Source organism: Emydura macquarii, unplaced genomic scaffold, assembly GCF_026122565.2.
Source record: "Emydura macquarii macquarii isolate MOO-44397 ecotype Brisbane River unplaced genomic scaffold, CSIRO-AGI_Emac_v2 contig_3603, whole genome shotgun sequence".
Classification (NCBI taxonomy): domain Eukaryota; kingdom Metazoa; phylum Chordata; order Testudines; family Chelidae; genus Emydura; species Emydura macquarii.
Genome location: NW_027133740.1, coordinates 2,399,180 through 2,424,818, shown reverse-complemented (window position 1 = coordinate 2,424,818; position 25,639 = coordinate 2,399,180). Strand labels below are relative to the sequence as shown.

The 25,639-nt window shown below is 40.2% G+C and overlaps 1 long non-coding RNA gene across 1 annotated transcript in view; it reads left to right on the top strand.

Moving 5' to 3' along the window:
• The first annotated feature begins 5,490 nt into the window (after window positions 1–5,490).
• The window catches only part of LOC137145716 (uncharacterized), a 58,628-nt gene continuing 38,479 nt past the window's right edge, over window positions 5,491–25,639 (top strand). Inside the window, exon 1 of the long non-coding RNA XR_010917738.1 lies at window positions 5,491–5,554. This is a non-coding gene — a long non-coding RNA (uncharacterized lncRNA). The remainder of the gene's footprint in view (window positions 5,555–25,639) is intronic.

Genomic DNA, 25,639 nt, shown 5'->3' with positions numbered 1-25,639 from the left:
AATAGAAATGCTGAAACATTTCAATTCAGAAACATCAAACTGTTCAGTTCTGATATCATCAAAATATATAATACAAAATATATCAAAATATTAAATATAATAGCTATACATATAATGTTAAAATTTATCATTTAATATAGTATAAAATTCAAAATTAAATTAAACAAACCAAAGTTGAAATGAAACTATTTTGCCTTATCAAAATGGAAATTTTGACATTATCAGAAGAAGAAAATCCAAATGATTTGTTTTGACACTTTGGCTTCCAGAATTTTGTTGAAATTGACACATTCCCGCAAAATGCTTAAAGTGCATTTTCAGATGGAAAACTCTTTTGCCAAAAATATTTCAACCTGCTTTAGTTAGAACTATGATTCAAAACCATGTTTCAGACCCAGTTCAAGGAGTTCTTGTCTGGAATGTTTTTAAAGGGACACAGAGAAGTTAACTTTTTTTGGAGTTGTGTGATTTTTTTTAACCTAACTTCAATGAGTGACATGTAAAGCTCACTGAAACTGAGCGATTAGAGAAAAACTATCTTTATGTTTGTACATTGCGTCACTTGTGCATTTAATAGCACTGTGTGTAAAGTCAGTTTCATTGTTCCCCCTGTGTACTCACTCGACTTCCTTTTTTCACTTTGTGTGGGTTTTTCCACACAGAAACATGGGAAGAGAAAACAATTTACAAACACACACAAAAAAGGAAAAAGTGATTCTATAAGTATAAAAATTGGCTGGGGAAACGCAGGAACATGGAAGTAGTTTTCAGCTCATTTTATGAAACCGACTAGATTTCAGGTTGAATGTGTCTCTTTAAAATAATTATAAGACCCTCTACAACTGCCAGCAAAACTGTGTTATAAACTGGTTTGGAAGAAACTGTTTTAAACACAGCTTTGAAGCCAGTGTAGGTAGGTCATCAGATGTTTGTTGCAAAGAGAAGTCAAATTCCTTTTTTAGGTCTTATAACTGACACTCAGACCTCAGTTTCCTAGGAGAAATATAGCATTACAAATGTTACATACTTTCTTGGCTTTTTTTAAACCATTCAAATTAGTGAATATTTGGAAGCCTTGGCCAGGGACCGGCTTGTTGTTCTGTGTTTGAACAGCACCAAGCACAATGGGACACTGTCCGTGACTTTGACTCTTAGGTGCTACTGCATACAAATAAATAATAATAATGTTAAACTCTTACATTAGGCCCTAGCCCTCCTTCATGATCCACTCATGTGCACCCCTGCATCAGTAACAAGGCCCATTGACTAAGATGAGACTTTGCATCAGCACAGGAGCCTGCCTGAGCAGGTCCCAGTGTGTTCTGGGGGCCTAGGACACCTCTCCTACAAAGACTTATGCACTGGCTTAATTTGCATATTGTGATTAGTTCCATTCACTTCCATGTGGCTTCATACAGTGCAAAAATTAAGGCGGCATATTGGTCTTTGCAAATCGGGGCCTGAGTTTGTAACCCTCCTTATAGGCTTGCTCTTCTGTTTGTTCTGCAGTAACCTGACCTGGGGAAGGTAAGACAAAGGCACCTGTACATTGTCCATTGCTTATACTGGATCCTGATTGGCTCCAAGCTGCATGATTAAGTACCAGAAGCATCAACAATTGAAGGTTTGGTTGATTGTTTGTTTGTTTGTTGGCTCTCCCCTGGGGCCCACAAGCTGCAGTTATCACTGAATGCCTGTTTCCATACTCCTCTCTCGCTCGCTTACACCCCCCCCCCCCGCCCCCAACAAAGATATACACACCTAGCTCCAGCTAAGGCATTGTAGTGACCTACCTGATGAAAGCTCAGAGGGCCCCCTAAGTACTGACCAGTGATACAGCTGTTGTAGACGTGCTTTACATACACTGTAGCCCCCTGCGTGCTCTACTGCCTTAAATAAGACACTTGCAGAATTAAACAATAAATAACAGGAAAGGAAGGCAGGAGGGAATATTTTCAGATCAGATTTGAAATAAGGTGAGTCAGGGAGGCTGAGTGACAGAAAGCTGTCCAGACCCCTTTAGTTCTTATCTGCGTCTTGCACCCTTTTTTCATTTCTATTCAATTTGTCAGACTTGAACCTATGGCCCTGTATAAAAATGAAAAGATACAGACAGTGCAATACACACTTCTGGTTGCAGGATATGTCCATCACATAGGATCTAGTCCTGCCATGTGTTCAACCCCTGCTACCTTCCTTCAACTAGGGTAGGAGGTGAGAGCACTCAGCGCTTTTCAGGATTAGGTCCACTGAGTGGAAATTGCAAACCTGGGCTGTTTCGGTCACCTACATGCACGTGTGTGTGTACAAACACACCCCAGCAGCTTTTAAAAAAATTAAATTAAAGTAAGCTTATATTGGCGTAGATTAAATACATCGATGTTTGTTAGGAAACAAAGTCCCAAGAGCCTCGAATCCACATCAGTAATGAAGGAGTTAAAAAGCTGAGTAAAGGCTATTTTTAATGCCAGGGAGTCCTACAGATGCACGCTTGCAAATTCAACCTGTACCACAGAAATCCTAAATTGCAGTGCCCTGCACCCCCCTGAAACGCTTCAGTCTGCTGTAAGTAAGCCTCAGCATGGGCAAAATTGGGGGTGAACAGTTGGAGGAGGGGCTCAAGCCCTGGGCCTTTGTAGCTGAGGGGCGAAACAGTGAGATCCTGCAGAGCAGGAACACAGAAACCCTCAAGGCAGAGAGAAATAGACCTAGACAAAAGCCCGTTACATGGTTGCAAATCACTCCACTGCTGTTATTTTATTTACTGCAGTCTGCAGGAGGATTGTTTTCGCTTCGCAAAATTTTTAAGCTTCACGGTCCTTTTCCTTTTTGCTCCACAACAGTGGTCACTTATACCACAGTGCCGCATACAGACAGACCTCACCTTCAGCTCCTCAAGGGAAAAATAACCCTGCCACCCTGGATGCACTGGGTACAAAAACCAAACCATCACATGGTATCCACTTGCAACTGTAAAGAGACTGGGCTAGATGCTATCTTATTAAAAATGAACCCTTTACTGGTAGTCACTTTATGTCCCCATAAGTGTCGTTTACTTCTGTGCTCTGATGATAAGCATGGTATAAGTGCATAGACAGTCCATCCCAGCTGTAGCTAAAATACTTACTGATAGAATGGGCCAGACCATCAGCTGGTGTAAATTGGTACCACTGCATGGATTGCACCTGTTGGCCCAGTGGTTAAAAAACGCTTGTTGTAAGGGCTCAGTGTTTAATTCATTTATTTATTTTGTGGGTGAGAAAAAGACGAATGTTGATCAGTTCCAGTGTTTATACATTGCCAACCCTGTTTCAGAAAAAAAACATTCCCAGGCAGCTTCAGAATCCACTCTCTGCATAATTACAGTATTAGGCTGCAATCTCACCCTATCTGTCAGTAGTAACTTTGAGGATCTCTTTCTTGCCGGGCTGGTTAAAACAATTACAGTTCTTAAATGTTGAGTCTAATCCACAGTTCCAAATTGTGGGTTCCCCCCCCCTCCCCCCTCCTTCCTGGGTTTTTATGCTTTGAGAGACAGAGAGTTTGCTAGAGTGTCTTTCACAATCAGCTCTTGGATTTGCAAAATGGGCTTTGGATGGTATTTGCTAGGAGTGTGAAGAGATCAGCACTCCAACTCTGGAAAGAAAGAAGCTGCTCATGTCCCTCTGTGGGAATAAGTGGCTCCTCTGCGTTTTGTAAACATTTCTTTGCAATCCAGCCAGTAGCAGGCTATCCTTTGGGGCTGGGGGGGAAGGGGTGAGAGGGAGGGGGTGAAATGTCACTTCATAACAACAAAAGGCCATGAGCTTAGCTATCTGCCTGCTTTAAACAACATAAACCAGGAAGTTGAAAGGAGAACATGTAATAAGTGTGTAGTCTGGAAAGGTGGGTTCTCCCTCCTGTGACAGGTTTACAGAGGTATTTACAAGGTGTTTGAGCAGGTAATTAGCACCCAAAGCAAGCTGCAGGAAATAGTTCTGGTCATCTCAGATGCAGAATACATAATGAGCTGGAGGGCTTGATTTTCAATGGCTGATTTACTCAGAACAATGCCCCCAAACAGAACTGAGTGCAGGACTTAGGGATGGTAACTTTAGAGCCAGTGGGCTCCTTTCCCATCAGTTTACAACAGTTTTTTTAAAAGCTGATAACATTTTAAACATTTTGCAAGAAAATGTTTTCTTAGGGGGGAAAAAAAACCCTGAATTTGTTATAAAAGAAATGTTGTTGATAAGGAAATCCATACTGTGAATACACCTGTTGCCAGCCAAAGAGAAATGTTTGGTGGTTTATTTCAATCAGAAATCTTGAGGACATCTTGTATTTATCTAACTTGACTCCAGGGGATTGTAAGTGTTCCCTTTGATAGATCCCTTGGAACTCAACTTCTTTGCTATGTCCCACTGGACTAAAATATTAATATTTTAGACTGGGAAATTAAATTAAAAATATAATCTGAAATACTCTGTAAAATCAAGGACAAAGTTAATGTGACTCTAATGAAAATGAGGTCTTAACAGTCCTTTATAGAAATGTTTGTACCGTTGAGCAGGACGGTTGTTTTGAATGCAAGTCCTCTGAAATGCGTCACACGCTTTCTAATCTGTAGCTACAGAACAATATGCTCTGGGCTCGATCCTGCAACTGGATCTGCCAGCACTTCCCTCTGTGCAGAGCTGCCAGGAGTCTATGCTAACAAATCTGCTGATAGATTTGGGGCCATAATTAATAATTGATAATTAAGGGCCTGTCTGGGCTAGGAGAATGTGTCACCAGTGCAAACCCTTAGTATAGACCCATCACATGGTGCAATGTTTGCACAAGTTCAGTGCATCTGTATGGGGGATGTGCATTATGTAGCTCCACCAGTGGAAAAACCCCAGGGTCAGGAGCTGGTGTAAGAAGCCGTTTGCAAGGCACAAGAAGTGGTATTAGCGCTACAAAAGCCAGGATCTATGCTACATTTTGTAAGCGCTGTCTCCTGGCACTTCATATTTTAACTATTTCACTATGTACAGACGTCACACAGTCCTGTATCATTCAGTATAGACAGGGCTTACGGCCCCAGGCTTAAAAACATTTACGCACATGCTTAACTTTAAGCAGTGAATTGTCCCATTGACTTCATTGTGACTACTCATGTGCTTAAAGATTGACACCTGAGTGAGTGCTAGTGTAACCCATTGATCAGTGTGTGTTGTGTGTCCTCCTCTGTGCCTGCTCCGTGAGAGATATGTAGATGGTAAAACTTCTACCTATAGAGATTAGGAGTTTAGCTCACGCTGTAGAGATATGCTTCTGGCTCTGGAGATCCCTTCCTCAGTCTCTGGTGTGTCAGCCAGGCTAATGGCTATCAAAGTGAAGCTGTTCCTCACTGAAGAGTATAGCTACGTTAACTTCGCAGAGCTCTCTGTTGTAGGGCTATTAACAGAACTCCCACACAGCGTCACTTTCTACCTGCAGCTGCCTTCAATTAGCCACAGTTGGGCTGACTGGGGTCTCACAACAACTATCTGAGAGAAGTAGCAGGAGCAGCCATGAATTTCTCCTTCAGGTAAAAGTCTCTAGCTTCATTGGGATCCACTAGCCTTTCCTTACAATGTCAGCCCTGCACTGCCTTATGGGGTTAATGAGAAAACTTTAAACAGAGGGAAAATAAGAAAAATTAAATCCCTTTGTGCTCTAGGAATGGGTTGAAAAGACAGTAAGGCCTGCTCTGTATTAGTAAACCGTCATCGGTGTAACTAAATTGATTCAATATTGATCTACTTGCACTAATGCACTTAAATCAGTTTTAATTGTGTTTACTTTGATTTAGCTTAATGTGGTAAATTAATTTTAGCTCAGATTTGTTAATGGGTTTACTTGTAAATGGTTGTGAAATTAATTCTGTACTCAAAAAATGAGCACCGTTTGGTGAGGATGCACGGAATATATACAATATACTTAGCAAAAGGCGGTCTTACTACTAAATATTCTCCAAAACAAACTTCTGTCCCCATGCTCCACTCTACTCTTCGTGTTGATGACCGGACTCACCCTGGAAATGCAACGAATGATTTGAATAGGACCAGCAACACTTGAAGAAAAACCTTAAGGAATAAGGCCTTTAACTGAAATTCCAGGGAGCGTTACCATAGACTTAAAGGCCTCCAACTAAGAGTGGGGCCACCACTGTGTTAAGTGTACAAAAATATGGTAAGAATAGTCGGCATCATGGCCAGCTCCAGGCAATCAAAAATTATGAGTCAGGCCCCCCAAAATCATGAGGTTGGCTTAAAAATTGTGCAATTGTAAATGAATGAATTTTAGGTTATTTGCTTTATGGCCTGAGCCTTTAGGGTCATGGTTTTAAGCTCTTCACAACCACAGAAGCTAGAATTTTTTTTTTTTTTAAGGAAAGCTGAAGTGATCACACAGGGTGTGTCTACAGTAGGAGCTAGGGGTCTGATTCCTGGCTCACTTACACGTACTCCCACTAGGTCTCTTTGAGCTGGCATAAATGTAAATAGTAGTGTAGCCGTGGAAGCCTGGGCCATGGGGTACGTATGCACAGTCAGGCGGGTTTGTGCTAAGCTGTGCCGCTTCAGCCCATTCTACCCCAGTCACACTGCTATTTATATTCACGCTAGCTCAGTGAGAGCTAGTGCAAGTATGTATATGCAGGATGGGAACCCTAGCTCCTCGTGTAGCCGGAGCTACAGTTATTAGACTCCAAGAGTTGGGGCTTTAAGAAAAATACCAAATATTGCATCTTTGTCCTGCAGAGTTTACATTCTAAACAGTCAAGACAAAAGGTGTGAGTCTGGTATGTTCAGGGGAAACAGAAGGACAGAGATCTTGACCTTGACACGCCCAAGGTCTCCCAGCAGGTCACTGGCAGAGCTGGACTAGAACTCAGATTCCCTTCACTCCCACTCCAGTGCATTGTCCACTGGCTCTTGAGGATAGAGAGGTCAGAATTTAATTTATTTGAATTGGACTTTAGTTGAGACACTGGACCATATAAGTAACTTTAGCGACCACTGAGTTAGCCCTGTTTCCATTTCATCCAAAAAATGCCTCCTTGCGTGTGGTCCAAGTGTGCCTCTGCCTCCTATTACCATGCTGGGACATGGTTCATATTGACTTGTTATCTCAACATCACTTCCTAAAGCATCTCCGATCACCTGAAGTCTCCCATCACAATACTGACTAGGCATGTTCCACGACGGTGGATGAAGGGATCACAGGGGGATCTGCTCTGTGAAACCAAACTGCAAGAGTAACCAATTTTAATCTTTGGGTGTTTGCGAAAGTATAGATGCCTGCATTTGAATTGATCTTTAGAGCCAAATATACTACCTTTGATCCTTCTATACAACTCGAAGTGTGATTCATGCCAATGTATGACCTTTAGAGTCTGATTTTCAGAAGGGCTGAGGACTCAGACTTTTTTAGTTTGTTACTAGTATGGTAATCTTTTGGGGGCACTGATGGCCTCTTAGCATGTTGTAGAGCCAGAAATTTACAAAAGTCTGAAACAATCAAATAATGTAGCTTGTATTTTTGTTCTTTTAAAAAAAAAAAAAAAAAAAAAAAAAAGGCAGCAGCAAAATATAAATTGTATATACAGACTGTTTTTCCTGGCTTCAGATCTGTGCATAATTTATGTTTATTAATTTGATCATTAGTAAAATCATTACACAATGTGATGCTGTTACAAAAACATACTGATTATTGCACTCTCAGTGCAGGAATTAAATGAGGAAGCATTTAACGCACATGAAGGTTTTAAATCTCTTTCTGAATGCTGACAGATTCAGGCTCCCAGATTTCTTTCTCCAGAGTACACTTTAGCTTTGGACATACCTTTAAAGACTTTAAACAGCTTGAGACTTGTAGTTTGCCACAGGAGCTTTACAGCAAATTCATGTTTCCAGGTTTTAAACGATGAGCTGCGGTACAAGAGCCCTGCTCAGGAAGTCACAGGCGGCGAGAAAAGGTGTAGCGAGGTCATTTTGAACTATATACATTAAGGTTGTATCTTTAAAGTCGATTCTAAATTTAATTGAAAGCCGAGGGCAAGGGAGCTGGAATAGGAGCAATGTAGTGATTTATTTTGAAGCATGTAAGAAGTCATGCAGCTGAATGCTAGACGAGCGGGAGTTTTAATAAAATGGCACTGGGCAAGTCAGCAGGAAGAGGGAGGACTGGATTAGATGAAGGGTGTGTGTGTGAGAGAGAGCAGCATTTGCCAGAACTGTATTGCTGTTCTTACAGTGATGGAAACACACAAGTGTGTGCATCAAGGGAAAGATCAAGATCTTCAGCAATAGATTTTGCGTGGATCCTTCCGTGATAAGGCAAGTGGGTATCTGAGTAGAAATCAGAGCCAAGTTTCTGAAACTGTAGAATCTGACAATATCACTGAGTCTATGATGAAGCAGAATAATAGAGAGAGAAATGCCAGGACTGGAAGGGGCCTGGAGAGGTCATCTGGTTCAGTCCCCTGCACTGAGGCAGGACCAAGTTTACCTTAACCATCCCGGACAGGTGTTTCTCTGATCTGTTCTTAAAAACCTCCGACGATGGGGATTCCACACCCTCCCTTGGAAGCCTATTGCAGTACTAATAATACTTACCTCTTATATAGCACTATTTTCATCAATAGAGCTCAAGTGCTTTACAATGGAAGTCGGTATCGTTATCTCCATTAGAGAAACTGAGGCACAAAAGAGGGAAGTGATTTACCAAAGTCACCCAGCAGGCCAGTGATAGAACCAGGTCTTGTGACTCCCCCTCTAGTGCTCTGTCCATTAGGCCGCGCTGCTTCAAGGAAAGCTAAAGTGCTGTAGTGACACAGCCTTCCCTTACTAAATTAACGATGGCTGCTCACGTTCAGTGAGACTATTGCAGGCTTCCTTAATTTTTCAAGCTGTTTCATGTACTACATGCCGCGTAGTAACATGAAAGGACTTGATCTTTCAAACTAAACTGGCTCTTTATTAAGAGAACCATTTACAGAGATGCTGCGACTGCTGCAGTTAGCATTCTAACCATGTGCATACAAACTGGATGCCTGGTGCCTCCTCCAGTCCGTTCCCTTCTGTGACCTGTGCTCCTGCCTCCAAGTTCCTTGCAGGTTGCTACGCAGGCAGAGCTGTTTTAGAGGTCAATTGGTCAGGAGCTGAAGATTTTTCCTCTAAATGCATCTTTCCCTCTCGCCTTGCCCTGTGTTCATTTGAGCCGGCGATGATGACTGTCTGTGATATCATGAGCTGGTTCTGTGGGATTAATAAGGATGTCACAACACGGGACAAGTTGATGCTCTTTGTTTAGAGAAGGAGAGGCAATTGTTGGGATCAGAGACTTGGATCTTATTTATACACACTTCTAATTACCCAATATTTTTTTTATCACAGCTGATTTAGGGCCTGATCGACTCTCCAGTGAAGTCAATGAACATAATCCTCTTTCTGAGGGCTTGAACCCCCATTGAAGTCAATAGAAAGAATCCCATTGACATCAGTGGGCACTAGATCAGGCCCTGAGAGAGAGTACCTTAAAATGAAGGGGTGTTCACTTAACACTTTAACTGTAATGTCCACTGTATACAGTAATTTGACTAGCAATCTAGGAAATTGTGACCTCAGGGTTGTGGCTATGCTGATATCAACAATTTTCTATTGTCATTTTATCAAGGATTCTTTCTTTTCACTTTTTAAAATGAGAAAACAATTAATTATGACCCAGGGAATATCCTATAGTGATACTCCTTATATATTGGTAAATGCACAGATCCTTTTGTTTGATACATCCTTTACTTTTTAATTTTCAAAACAAAAGCAGATGTTAACTGATGAAGCCATAGCAGGTTGTGCCTACCATTGTACAGTATGGTAATTGGTTCTTGTCTTACGGGATGTTTCAGGAAATTGCTTCCTAGTCCTTTTCAGTCTGGATGGTGAATTTCAATCTATGCCGTGGAAGTTCACTCCCTAAGGAACAGGGGTGAAATTCACCCCTATTTTCGGTGCCCATAACGGTCTATGCAGCCTTTAAGCTATTCAAATAGATCTCATACAGGACTTGAGTCTTACATAGGTTGCGTGCTGACTCTTTGCACCCAGCATGTGCTCGTGGCCTGGTCTAGAGCTCGTTGAAATCAATGGAAATGGATCAGGCTTTTAGTCCGTATGTTCTGAGGGTGAAATCCTGGCATTCATTGAAGTCAGTGGCAAAACTCCCCCTGGCTTCAATGGGGCCAGGATATCATCCTGTACCAGTGTTGCCATTGCCACAGCTTGATTGCAACTCTGATGATATTTGATGTTTTCTCCTAGAGCCCCAGTTCATGGTTTTTAGGGGGCCTGGTTCATGATTTTTTGAACACTTTGGGTTGGCAATAAGGCATATCTTGAAAGACTTAATTGTCTTAAACATAGGTGTTAATCCACTAGTTTTGTACAGTATTTCATTAACGTTTTAGGTTGATAATGAAAGATAATGGCATTGAATTTTTCCAACGACTAACTACAGCATCTATATGAGAAGATTCTAGGATTGTCACCTGTCTCTGTGTCACTCTGAAGCCTACAATGTCTGTTGAGTCATTGTGAAGTGATAGAAACAGCTACAAGCGTGGTTGAGGGCTCTTTTTGTTCATAATATCACCACGTTAAATCATCACTGGGTTTCACAGCCAGCTACCATCCCGTTCTTAAATTTGCAGCCATTTTGATTGTGTGTAGCTACAGTAAGGAAAGTATCTATGCCATGCTAAGAGTGCTAGACCGTTGTGATAGCTGTGGTTACTCAACCAATCACCACCCTTATGCTGCAGCTAATTTGCATGCAACAATTCCATTGTTGAATGAGGGAAATTGGTGGATTACTTGGTCCAACTGCCACACCCATGCAACAGCAGGAGCTTTGAACTAGTGATTTATAACTGTCCAGAAAAGGGCAGTTGTTAACAGCTAGTTATGGCGAGGTTGTCAGCTCCCAAAATGATTTCATGTAGTTGAAATTAACTCTCTGGTTTGTCTATTATGGCTTTGACTATGTAAAGAATTTTGTTTTAGGAAGGCACAGATTAGCACAAAATTTAATTGCATGCGTGCATTTCCTCCAGTAGTGGTTGGATTTTTATAAGCTTCATTGCAGATAATTTGGAAAAAGTGCAGTGGAGAATTTTATGGGCTTACTTCCACATCATTGAAGTCCATAGGAGTTTTTCCATTGATTTAAATAGGAGCAGAATTGAGTCCATATTCCTACTGTATTTCTTCTAATGTATCCAAATGTCTAGATGCCCATTCTTTAGGTTCATGTGAAATTGTTTCCTGTTTATCAGTTATGTCTTTCAAAGAAGCTTTATTTAGAAAACTTTACATTCTGCATATTTCCTTTAAATCCCTTTCCACTGTTTTCGTTTAAACACAGTATGTCTAGTTCTCTCAGTACCCTAAGAATTACTTTCTGTTTTTGGAGGCATAGTGTCTAACTGAAAGTATATGTCATTTGGAAAAGATAAAAGGAGGGGTTGATTACTAATTTTCTCTAGGGCAACAGTGGCCCATAGGCTTCCCGGCAAAGAGTTCTCTGTTCTTTGCAAACAACTCTCGTCTCAGACCTGACAAACTCGCTACACCAAACACGTGTCTTGCAGGGTACTTATCCATAAAGAGTAACATGGAAGATACCTACGGAAAGCTCTTAGCTTATTAAAACTCACAATCGTTGTGAGCTGTATGTACGGGTAACATTTAAAAATAATGTATCTCTACTGAAAGTATGCTTTTTGGACTTGCAGTAAAAATTAGTCACCAGGGAATAACATGTCTCATTGATAGCCCATTCAAGCAGGAGGGAATTGTCACCCTATCCTAGTTAGCTGGTTGTGTAATGCAAGGTTCAGTTGCGTAGCCTTGTGCCATCTCAAAATTTTCAATGAAAAGTCATCAGAGACAACTGTGAACAATCAAAACCACTTAGAGGTAACAAAGGACCTTTACAACAGACAGGGGATTTCAAGAAAAATTTCAAGAAATTCACTTAATATTCCAGTGATTTAATAATGTTTCTGGTTTCGTGAAATGTAGCAATATGTCCCCTAATTTAGTTTAGTTAAATATTTAGTTAATAATCCCCCGATTTGTTGCTTATTTTGCATATTTGAATTGCAAGGGTGTTCAATTATTTAGGCAAAATTAAAGGGGAGAGAGGGCATCCTTGTCAAATTTGCCTTTCCTATTGCATTTCCTCTGTCATATTCCTCTTGATCAAAGCCCTAGCGGCTTGTCAATTATATGTAATGTTGAAATCTGAAAATTACAGCCAAATGTTTTGTTGTCTAAGTACCCAGTGAGAGATGTCCACTCAACCCAGTCAAAATCTTTTTTCTGCATCTAGAGATGATAAATACACATGCCTGTTGTTTTGACTAGGTCGAGCATATACAATTTAAGGTGTATCGATGAATGTATTGATGTCTGATGAACATCTACAGGAAATAAACCATCTTTAGGCCATGAAACTTTAAGCATATTGAATAGTCCCACTGACTTTAATGTGACTATTCACATGCTTACTGGGGCTACTCATTTTTAATATAAAGCATGTGCATAGATGTTTGTAGGCTCAGAGCTTAGACATTATTGCTAGGATTTCAAATCTCTCAAATGCCGCTGAATTTCACTTCATTCTTTTAGGCTCCTTTGAAAATTCTTGGCTACACATTCAACCAAGACTCTGAGGGGAAAATTGGGACCAGATCCCTAATGTGTGCAAATTGTCATAGCTCAGTTGAAATCAATGGGGCTCTGCAAATTTACTTCAGCTGAGGATCTGGCCCTTTATCTAGATTTAGGCGCACGATTAGTTAATGGGAGGTATTTTTTGTTGTTTTTTTTTTTAACCTTTGTGGTGTAATATGTCACATGCTGTCAGGAAGTTTTCGTTTTCCTGTCATATTATGAAAAACTCTGCAGATCAGGGTGATAATTCTTTTGTAAAGAACATGAACAAATTGCAGGAGTAGCCATTTGAATATGACACTTTGAGTTTTAGACTCATAATTGTATTTCCAACCTCTCCCGATGAAATAAGTCCCTCTGAGTTTCTCTGTTTCAATTGATCTAGCCAGGAAAGTTTGTTCAACAATAAATCTCCTTCCCATTTTGATACTGTGAGGCATATGGGTTTGTACAAAATAATGAAAGAGGTCTAGGATTTTTTGGGGGACTGAAAATGCTTGTCCTTCAGATTTGGTCAGGCAAATAACACTTTTCAGGGCCTTCTTTCTTAATTGTTAGGCCAGTGCTCTGCCAAATCTATAGCTTTTTTTCGTAGGAGTATTTAGCCATGGTCACTTTACTTTTTCTCTCAGGAGAAGACTTGATTTCCCCCCTAGCTTTTATTAATTGCCATATATTCCCCTTAAACTCCAGCACTTTATGTAAAACTTGCTCTGTCACATTTTTTTAGAGGTAGCTTCATTGGAGCTGCAGCAGAGTCAGACCATTGGCATGTTACGTCACATGAACCTACTTTTTTTTATTCCAGAGCAGGATTCGTACACAAATGAGAACACAATGCAACAAAGACTTAGCAATGAAATAAAAGGATATAGGGCCAAATCCAGAAGTCTTAGCTCCAGACACTCAAATTAAGTCAACCAGAATTCCCTTGGGTAAGGACTGAGTAAAAATTGAGTAAGAACCTCAGGGTTTGGTCAATTCTTTCTAAAGGTCCATGTACCTGCACCCGAGGTATTATGCAGTGCATTTCCTTACAGAAGCTTAAAATACAAACATCAAACAACAGAAAATACATCTGTTTCTTTCTTACAGTAACAACATTAACACAAAAAGACTTGGAAGAGAGAAGAGGTGAATAGGGAACAGGAAGGGAATGATGAGGGTTGCTCAGCAGGGGGCCTAGGTCCATAGAAGAGCAGATGATTCTATCTTGTAGAAGATTCCGGAGCTGATTTAAAAAAAAAAAAGTATAGCAAGCCATAGGGCTCCCAAAGTAGGCCAGTCCTGCCTCCCATTCAAACACCTCCATTATCCTATAGAACGTCACTGCTACCTTCTCAACAGACAGCACCATTTTGACTAATTGAGTTTATTCCATAAATGAAGTGTTTCTTCTTTGTGTACCAAATACATTGGGAAGCCTACCAAATGGTCCAGTTTAGAATTTCTTCCCATAGATTATCTCAAAATCTCTCTCTCTTTTTCTGCCTCTGTTAATATTTTTTTTGTTATCCGTTGTATGGTTAAATTGTCTTTCCTTTTAATTTTATTGTTAGATGCCTTGTGATTCTTGCATGGTAAATTATATTTGAAAATTCCTCTTTCTCTTTACCCATCCAGTGCTCTGCACTCATAAGTATCTTCTTAAACCACTTAGCACAGAAAGGAAGACCTAAATAACTTTAAATCTGCAAAACAATGTTAGGAAATGTACTCTCTTAAATTTAATCCATCACTCTTTGCTGGCAACACATGTAGCTGAAAGGGTCAGAGAATCATTGTGAGAGAGAAAAACAATTAATTTGGTATCAAAAGGTAATAGGATAAGGCCTTGCCAACTCCAATCTATTGTTCTGTAGCATTAACTTCTGCAGGTCAGATGCCACTGGTCGCTGACCTCAAGCTAAATAGGGTCAGCATGGGCTGATTACAAAAGAAATGTGTTTGCACAGATCCAAGTGTGTCTTAAAAAAAATCTGTGTTGTTCCTGAAGAGAAGACACAAGTACACATCTTACACTTCAAATGTAAATATCGTTTTATGGATTCGCTGCATGTTTTTGCCTACTGCCGTATGATTTTTAGTGTACTCTGTTTAGTCACCTGGTGACTGTTCTTTGTGACTTGTTATAACCTTAGTCCCATCAGTGTTGGATGTCTCAGTTGTACACCTAGAGATTGTGAAATTCTGTTGCTGAAACAAAATGGTGAAAAATATCCACGCTCAAAACAATGCCTCTTCCATCCCAGATTTCAATAAGTAATATCTTGGGGAAATTTTTCCTTGAGAGATGCTTTACTTTATTAAAACAGAAGTTGCCAGAAAGTGTGTGCGCCAATGAGTTAAGAGAATTGCATTGTGCTCTTTGAAAAGAAGCATCCATTCGCTGTGATTCTGGATTTAGTATGTAAACTTTGTCTGAAGTATAGGACACCTTTATAGAAGCTCGTCCAGATATCCTGGCTTATACTGTAGTCACTTTGTTCCAGGCTGTCCGTGCAAAGTGATCATAAAGTTGAGGGGTTCAGCTGCCTATTTATTTATTTTTTAATTACCTTAGCACTTAGGAGCCCCAGTCAAGGACCAGCATTCCATTGTGCTAGGAGCTGTACAAACACAGACAGCGTCTGCCCCAAAGCACTTACAGTCTAAGTATAAGACAAGAGACAACAAATGTATACAGACAAGCCAACGGGGCAATGCAATGAGACAATATTGGTCAGCATGAGGGGACGGTGGTCTCATCACATCATCTGTCTGACCAGTCTCAATTTTTTTGGTAGGTGTCATAGCAGAGCAATGTTTTAGGGAAGAAATAGGATAGTGAGTGAGTTTTGTGGGTGGTTACAGGGAACTCCTCCCAAGTGTGAGGGGCGGCATGGGGGAAAAGCAGAAAGGGGCTTATTTGAAAATTTAGCAAGTGGGTAATGGAAGCTGGCAATATGGGTTGATTAGAGATGGGAGTCTAAAGTGGGCTGAGGGTCTAAAATTCTCCCAGAATGGCTGAATCCCAGGATGGCATAGGAGCAGGACTCCTACGCCAATGGCTTCCAGTGCCTAGGGTAGGGAATGTGGCTAACATGCTCAGGTGCCCTGGCAATTTTGGGTTACTGGAACAGTCCCCTGGTGCTGTGCACAACTAGCACAATTTAGGGTGTCCTGAGGCTGTTGAACTTTGTGAATTAACACCCAGTACAGAAAGGAAACAAAATATTTATTTTCATTTTAAATACTCCAACTGATCCTCAACTGGTGTTAATCCTTGTAGCTCCATTGATTTCCATGGAGCTGCACTGTTTTACCCCCACTGTGGTTTTAGCTCTCCTTTTTTAAATCCTGAAATACACATTTTTCCTTTTTATCCGAAGCAAAGGTAAAGCCAGCACCAAAAAACCCCCAGGTTGAAGTGTCTTCTTTTGGTACATCATGTCAAACTATCTTTATTGTTTGCATACACTCTAACTTTTACCTCTGGAGTTCTGACAATGTCATAATTGGAAAGCTGTAAATATTCTAGCTGACAGATGTGGAGTGGAGTGTAATATTGCTGTGTTGTAACATTTGTGACTAAAGCTCCAGGCTAGAGACAGTTAGCTAATTGAAAAACTCCAACTTTCCTATGCCACTTACCTGGTTAAAGTTTAATAGGATTTCTCCCCTAGAGACATTCATTTGCTGTATGTTTTAGACCTTTCAGAAGCATTGGATTTCTTCTTACCTATATTTCTTGTCACACCACGGGCCTGATTCTGCACCCTAAGTTTCCATTGACTCCAACAGGAATTGATGGTGCTCAGAATCTTGCAGGATGAGACCTATATTAGAACAACTTTTTATGACAACAGTAAAGATCATGAATCATGCAGATGTTTCTCTAGAAAGGGAGTCAGTGAAAACAGCCTTTTAATAATTGCCAGCAAAACTGTACAGCTTAGCAAAGCCTCTGGAAGAAAACAACCCATTGAAGAACTCGTCCTCTCCATCTTCATAAAATACTTAACTGCAACAGTGCTCTTGGCATTGGATCGTTTTGATTAAAAACAGTAATTGTGAATACTTCAGGTGTATTCTTGACTACAGCTCGACGTTCTGTTTCATGTTGACTAACAGCCCTTTGTGCGGGCCCACAATGCTTCAACGTTTGAACATACATAGGTCATGAAGATAATAGTTATAATCTTCCCTATTGCTGTGCCAGACACTTGAAAGGGCTCACCTGCTTCTGTGAAGGTACCCAGGTGTGTACCAGGAAAGAGCAAAGCACACACTCTCTTCAGATGGTTAAAAACAAGTTAGAGGAAGAATTAAAAAAAAAAAAAAAAAAGGTGTCCTAAAGAGAATACATTGGGTAAACTCTAAAGAATGGAGTACCCTGTCTGGCTGTATAGAAAAGTGATTGCCCTGTAGTGTCTGTCACCTAGGAACCCAATTGCACGGTCAACTGCAACAGTATGAAAGCCCGTCAGCCTAGTAATCTCTAGTTTGTAATTGATTCGGTTTTAACAAATGTTAGCTAAGGCAAAAATATGCATTAAGGTAAGTGCTAAACATCCATCAGCCTGACTGATTAGTCAAAGTAGGAATTGCTTGAGAAATACACGTTATTTGCCATCAGATTAAGTAAAGTTTTGCTTCCACAGTCAGTCAGAAAGCTAATAATTTGCCTGTGATGGGATCAGCACACAGTTTTCAACTCCACTTTTGGTAGAAATATATATTTGTGAGGATGAATCAGTCCAGATCGAGATAAGGCAAAAATACAGGCAAGATGGAAATATTTTGTTATCCAACTGATCTCTCAGCAGAAAAAATGGCATGGAATTATTTTATTTAGTTGTTGGTAATGACCATACAAGAATAACAAGTAAATTAGAAAATAACTAGTTAAGACCATGACTCTCTTAATATAGATTGGATCATATATACCAGGTTATTAGATGGCTGAATCTTTTCTGACATTACTCCTTATCCCATGTTTCCTGTTCCTCCTCCTTGGCTTTTCCTTCTTTATTCTCTCATTTTCTTACCCTTTAAAAGTATGCCAGCACAATTAAATGTATATGCTGCTATTTGTAAAGGCTTATACGATTTTGTAAACTATGCATCCATAATGAGCAGCTGAAAAAGCAAATGGTAATTATACATTTCTATAGTCAATGTAGTTAATGTGTTTCTTTCTCTATGGGACACATATAGGACATGGAGCTGGGAAAATAACTTGCTGCTAATTTTATTTGACTAATTTTGTGTGTTTTTCCTCTTTTTGCAAACAGAACACGCAATTCTCACATTGATTCATTGCTATTCACAGTTCACCATTGATCAACGACAAATATTAACAATTAGAATCCTTCTTGTGCTGTCAGATGTCACTTAGGATACGAACAAAGCTCCTTCATCTCCAACTATCATGCCATTTGCTAGAATGGATACCTCATTGTGTTTCTGTGACTTAACTGTTCTGAAGTTAAGTAGTTGGCCAATCGCTCAATCCCCATACACCGCTTTTTATCTCATCACTACCCTTTTATCCATCTTAGGTAGCCCTACCAGGAGTGCAACTTCCCATCGGCATAGCTCTCAAGGTCATTGGAATACACAAGCCTTCTCACTGCATCAAGGTGCCATCCCCAGGGAAGGCATTTGCACTATGCTGTTTTTTAAGTCATGTGATATTATTTCTTTCCCCTGATTGGTGAGTTACATAAGTCAGCCAGTGCATCATGAATTGAAATTTTCACAATAAAATATAGAGTTTGAAATTCACTTTCGGTGAATATTCAGGCATTGAAGCTTAAAATTCACTTTTCATGAATATTTGTGCTAGTGAAGTTTAAAAGTTCAGATGCTTGCAGACAGTGAACGCCAAAGGGTCATAAGTACAGTTGGATCAAAATTTGCTTTTGAATTCGAACAAATTTGTCAATAATTTTTCCTCTCTTTCTCAGTTCTGAGATAAATCTCTCAGATTTACCTTACAAAGAGCTTTGCTTGGTCAGTAACAATGCTGGAGCTTTAGCAAGCACCTCTTCTTTTGCAAAAGCTCCATTTGACTTCTGATGATCAGTAGTGGTCAGGACTTTGGTTTTACAGCTCATCAAAAAGACATCCCCTCTGGTGCATAGTGCCTCTATACTAGGATGGTGGGCCCCAATCCAACAGAGCCTTTCAACTCATGCTTAGTTGAATGAGAGCTTTGGTTCCATAAGGATTCAGAAGAAAAAGTGCCATCTACTGAATCACCAGAATAATTACCAGTAGCAGCCCAGTTTTTCCTTGGGTGTCTCCCATGTATTTAGTTATCAAAAACATCCCTTCTTAGCTATTATAGCAAGCTATGTTATTGATCAATAGGATATAGAACCAGCTAGTCAACTGTCTGTAGGTTCTTATTCTTTACCTGAGATATGCAGTTGCATTCCTTGTCTAAGTATTAAGCTCTCAAAGGTAGGTAAGCTTCCTTCAAAGTCACTGAGATTTTAGAAAGTTGTGGAGGGTGATGAGCGAGGAGCATTAGGTAGAAAAGGTCTAGAACACACCCAAAATTGGTGTTGTACCAAGAACCACCAGTGTAATCATTAGTGGTTAAAGAAAGAACCTTGCTTCATAGGAAGATATCCAGAATGAAACGTAATCAACATGTTGGTCTTTGATCAAATGTTCCTCTGGATGAGCCAGGATTTGGTATCCAACCAAACAAGAAATAAGTAGTTTGAAATAAACATTGTCTTGTCGGTGCAAAGAGATGGCCTTGTTTATAGTTTTCCCCTGATCATGTGAGGGGCTCAGAACCTCAACCATATCTCTTTGCAAATTCTAACCCCCATGTGACAATGGTAGTTGCAGGAGAAGAGTTTTGTGTGTCATGTTACCACGGAAAAGTGCAGTCAATTGCTCTCAGCAGCAGGTGTTATGGTTAAAACATCTCTCAGCTGCAGCATAGCAGGGCTCCTCTTCTCAACCCAAGTTCAAGCTAGTTAAATACAGTGGGTGAAATCCTGGCTCCACTGAATTAAAAGTCAGTTGACTTCAGTGGGGCCAGGATTTCACCCAGTATCCTTAACAGGGTGTACTGCCTGGAGAAGTGGCTCTTTTTTTAATAGGTTGCGTCTTAATTTTGTTAATGCATTTTTTAAATTCATCATGCAACCATTAATGTCTTTCAATAATAGGAAACTGACCCTCTTCTGACTCTAAGTTTAATATATATTAGAAGAATTGTCTTCAAATGATCATGTTTAAATGTGTAATGGATGACTGGGAAATATTTTCATGATGCACAGAAATATCTGCATTACATTTTAAAGAAAGGCAAATCGATGCAATAAACATCTTCCGTCTTTTCTTTTTTTAAAAAACTGCAGTGTTCTACAGTAGTGTTCCAAAACATTATAGTAACCCTGCTGCAGAATATTCTTGCTAACTATTACATTTATCAGAAGAGCTGTTACTTTTTTATTTTTCTTTTATTGAGTTACACAAGGTGAAAGTTGAATATCCTATTAAGTTTACAACTGCTGTCTGCCAAAATGTTCATATACATCTTTCTGCTGTAGTGTTCACCATATGTCACTGGGAGATGTGGGTTACAAAAGTTAAAGCTATGAAGTTGCAGGCTTTTGTAATTAAATAAATGTTTCATATATTTTGGAAGTTTCTATTTCACTCTCAATTACAGTCCAACATAAAGCTGTTGTTAGCTCTCATTTGGGATAACTTACGTGACTCACTCATAGCTCTGTTACTTATAAATAATGTGGAAATCTCAAATTTATACCCATAAAACCTGTATACCACACCATCATGCATGCCTTCTCTGTCAGATCTACTCTGTGTGTCTGTCTGTCTTATGTGTGTTTGAATTGTATATCATGTATATGAAGATATATTCTAAGTGGGGAGTAGCAAAATTCCATCAAAGAGGGCGAGGCTGTTCATATAGTATTTTTTGAGTGCGCCTGGAACCAAAACATTTTATAACCTCCATGGGGCAGCATCTTTTGATGAGACTTCTAGACCAATTTGTAGGCCCAAAGAGATTTGGCTAGACTTTGGATAAGAACCCAAACATTCAGTTATGTAAGTGAACTGCATAAAACCATCAAACCATCCCTAGACATAACCCTGTGCAATTGACTTTCAGGTTGCAATAGCTTCTTAACTTACAAAGCATCCTTGTTCAAGACTGAGTAATAATTCAGTATCTAGTATAGTGCTGACCTGTGATTCATATTTGCTGCCGAAGGAAAGCAATGTATTCATCACTCAGATTTGGTCAGCAAACAGTAAACCAGCTCACTCTTCAGTAATACTCTGCCCCTTCTCTTTATGATTATTCACCAAAAACAACCTACGGATCTCATTCATAAAGTCCAGTTATGAGACAAGAAATGTCAGAAGTATGCACTCAAAGAGTGGGAGGCAAACAGAACAGCACATTGTGATTTTTGTAAGAACAGTTATGCATTTCCTCTGGGGTTATTTTCAGTTCTTTTGTCAGATGATTACATGGTCTTTTATAATTTCCCATCTATAGAATAGAGCTATTTGCTCGTGGATTATGTGAAAGACACTGGCTTATGCAAAAGAAAAACAAAATCATCTGAAAGTGGAATGATTTTATTGACTAAAGTCAAACTTACCATTAGGTGATTTTTGTCTTTAAAGGCGCATTTAATCTAGACATGTGAAAGAAATAACTGCTTAGTCATTCTTTTTTGGTACTTCAGCTTTATGACCTTACTTCAGCAAATCACTTAAGCACATGCTTAATTTTAAGAATGTTTTTAAACAACTTTAGGAAGTTGCTTAAGTGCTTTGGTTAGTAGGAAAGGAGTTAAATATGTGCTTAAGTGCTTTGGTGAATTGGAGTTATATTCCATACATGATGTGATCATGCTATTATATTTACAAATAGCAACTCTCTTCCTGTTGGTGAAAATGACACATTGGATTATATATGTATACATAGTGACTCCTGTTTATGATATTTTTGGGAAGTCTGAGCCTCCTCTGAAATGGAGAACTGTGATGTTACGATTTAAACACAGAGCGCTGTGTCCTCACATTCACTTATGCTGAGCCTAGGTTTGTAGTATGATATATTCCATAAACATGGGAGGAGTGTGTTCACGCAACAGGAATCTATCTTCCTTCGTCCATGTCCTTCCCTCCCTAATGAATCCTGGACTCCTCTGCAGATGTGAGACGTGGAGTGGCCATCAGGCTGAGCCAAAAGAGCTGAGGGAAGGGGGCACTCAGCCGTAGAGAGAAAGAGGAGTTCAACAGCAATGGTAGGGAAAGAGTGAAGACAGCAGTAATAAGTAGGAAGGTTCCAGAGCTGCTTGTGGCTGGCAATGCGGGGGTCCCTTTGAAATTCAAATCTCAAGTGAAAATGAAAGTTGGCCATCTCCCAGCAAACCAAACTGCAGAGAGTGGTCCAAGCATTCCAGCAGGAATGGAACACTGCAGAGTTCACAGACCTAGACTTAAAACCTCCCTTGGCTCCTCAAAGGGCATATGCACGGTCTGCAGATGTGACCAGGTGTGTGCAAATGGCTGATGTGATGTGCTTAGCACTTATCAATTTGAACTTTGGAAGCCTGCTTAGGCCCCTCTCCTTACCACCTGTAACAGGACGCCTGCTATCTGCCATGCAGCGTAGACAGACGTACACCAAGGAAGTACAGTTTATACTCCCTGAGTCAACATTCCACATGGAGTTCTGTCAGGATTTCTTGTTTGTTTCCATCAGACCTCTCGATAACATACTTTTGCTGGTGGGTGAGTAGCAATTTCAGACTTAGGGGATTCTTGATCCCTGAAGTGTAGTCTGCTGGCACGGCAATGTTCAGGCTTCTAATAAACTCTTAACATTCTTCCTGTGCTAACACTCTACAAAAACAACCAAGAAGAGAAACAACAGGGAATTGGAGTGGATGAGGGGATAAGAAGGAGACATATTATTCTTGGGCGTAAAATTTGGTTCCCATGAATGTAACCGAAAAACAATGAAGATCAACAACTGAGTCTCCTAAGTATTTTAGTTCTAGGTCTGTAAAATGTAGGTGCGAAGGAGGAGTTCACCATTGCCCCGTTCAGTGCCTTCTGATAGATGTTTATAAGAGTCTAAAGCTGAATGTGGTCTGAATGCTTCCTGGATGTGTTTGGCTTTTCAAGGGGGTGTTAAAAATTGACACGCTTGGGTGTGTGGCAAAGCATAATTTTTGGAGAAAACGATCGTTTCCAGTTTGGGCGTATACGTTGCTTGGCTTGGTTAGTGCCACGCCAAACAATCAGGGATATTTCTGACTATTTCAGAAGTGAGTTCCAGCTATCAAGCATAGCTTAACACTCAGCTTGTCTGCAGTTAACCACTGATGTACACTCTCCGTTCACCACAACCTGAACTGATCGCTTGTTCAATATTCATACCAATCAGAGAGGGGAAAGTGCTCTAATTCTCCTCCTGCTGCTTATATTCGCAGTCAAAGAAAATAAACGTTACCACAGTGCATTGGTATAGCACCTTCGCAGTCATCTAGCAGAAACAATGTGGAGGCAAAATGTCTAACTCTGCAAACACCCAGCTGAACAAGTAGGGTTAAAATGGGTGCCACTGGCTTGACTCTCAGATGTTTGTCCCCAGTGGTGGTTTCTCACTCCTTTTTGTGATCACAGTGGAGGAGTTGGTCTCTGGGGAAACAACCAGCTCATGGTATATGCTTGGCTTGCAGCTCCATTTTAAATTTGGGGTGTTTCCGATTGAGAATCGGCCTACTTTCCGTGCAAAGATGGCTTTTGCATGAAAAATGTGGAAGTCTGTGACTTTGCCCATTTGCTATATGAAATTAACTATCTGGCTGAAATTGCAGATCAAGTGAAATTTGAGGTGAGAAAAAGACAGAAGAAGGAATCAATGGCAAAAAAAAAAAAAAAAGAGTAATGTATCCCACAGGATAGTAAAGAAAGGTTCTAATAGTAACAGGAAGTGCTCATTGGATGAGATGCCATCATTGGAGATATTCATGATCTGGGCAGGCAACGGGTTTCCATGTTTGTACGAGTAGCTCTGGAAAAGAGAGGATTTGAGAATGGATGACCAAGTGGCCTTTTCTTGCACTAGCTCTTGTGCACTTGTGAGATCTGGATTCACTTCTCAGCAGTAGCAAGGGTTTCGATGTGACCTTGGGAAAGTCACTCAATCGCCCTATGGCTTTATTCCTCATCTATAAAATGTCGTAATAATGCTTTCCTACTTCGCAGGAGTATTAGAAGGATACATTCAATTAGGATTGTGAAGCGCTCAGATAGCATGATGTCTATATAAGGAGGTAGGTAATAGCTGACACTGCAGTGCACAGTCAATCCACAGTACTCCAGTTTTGATATCAATAAATGCTACCCTTTTTGTCTATGGAGGACCAGAATCAAAGGCAAATACAAAAATAACTTTTTATTAATAACTGATTTAATCTACTTCAGTAAATCGACTAGCGTTCTAATCCCATTTTAGGCAGTCTGAAGAGAAAAGCCACCCAGGGTTGGATGTTGAGTGGCAACACACTCAGCTAATGAAACACAAGATAGAAAGATTACATCACAAGAAGAACTCTCATCAGCTAACTATACCCTGAGGGCAGGATGTAGATCCCTAACAATTTTTGGGGCCTGATCTACTTTCTTGTTTGTGTCCATGATGGTGCTACAACCTTTGATTGACATTCTTTGATTATTCTTTGTTTCTATATCACTTTCCAATGACAGCCCCCATATATTGGGCCCAATTTTGCCTTCAAATATGTGTGTGCATCGCCCCTTCAGGTCAACGGGAATAATCTGTTCATATATACGGGGTAAGTTAGGATCATGGTATCTAAGGTTACAGCATCTGCCGCCTCTACTTTGAGTTGTACCATTCTAAGCTGCAAGGGAAATGTGTATTGCCATTTGAGTCTCCAGGATGAACAGATGTAGTGACATAATGCAGCCCTGAAAAAGCTTCTTTCTTGATGGAAAGCCATTCTGTTATATCTTTTGTTGTCCTGACTGCTGCTTTCTGGTTGTGACAGAGGTGGTGCAGGAAAGCAATTCCGCTAGAGTAGCTTTGTGAGACTAATTAATCAAGTGTTTGTTGTTGTTGTTTTTAATAGTCTCTCTCTCTCAAACGTTTCCATGATGCTGGTTGTTCTCTCCAGCCTTTCCATGATCATTTTGAGATCGAATGTTGCTTTACATGCCCTGGTTTCCTGCAATACACCTTCTGCTTGCAGCTCTCTTCTTCATTACTGATCACATGGAAAGAATGGTTTATATGAGTTTGATTGATTGTTGATTTATGCAATCCGCTCTTTCCTTAGTCTTGCAGATAAATATCCGCAGACACCACTCTTCTGGTCACATCTTAGGCTAGTAAATGATATTAACATGCTTATGTAAGAGGCCAAATTATTGACTCAGTTGTCTCCCTAATTTGATATCAATAAGAACTTAGTAATTGTTTGTGTCACACAGCAGCATCTATGGACTCCAACTGAGATCAGGGTCCCACTGTGCTACTGCACATGAACAATATCCCCTGCCCCAAAGAATTTATACTCTATGGTTGGGATTTTCAGAAGAGTTGGCATTTGGGTGCCTAACTTCCATCTATGCCTTTGAAAATCTGCCCCTAAATAGACAAGACAAAGGGTGGGAAAGGAAATGGAAACATAGAGAAAGGAGAAGTGATTTTCCTGCGGTCACAGAGCAGGCTAGCGGTAGCAATGGGATTAGAACCAGTCCAATGCACTGTACGCTATACCATGATGCCTCCCCAACAGATGATTTTCCCCTTTTTTATCTTTTTTTAACTCATTATATGTATTTTCATATCGCAGATCCATCAAGTGTTCCGC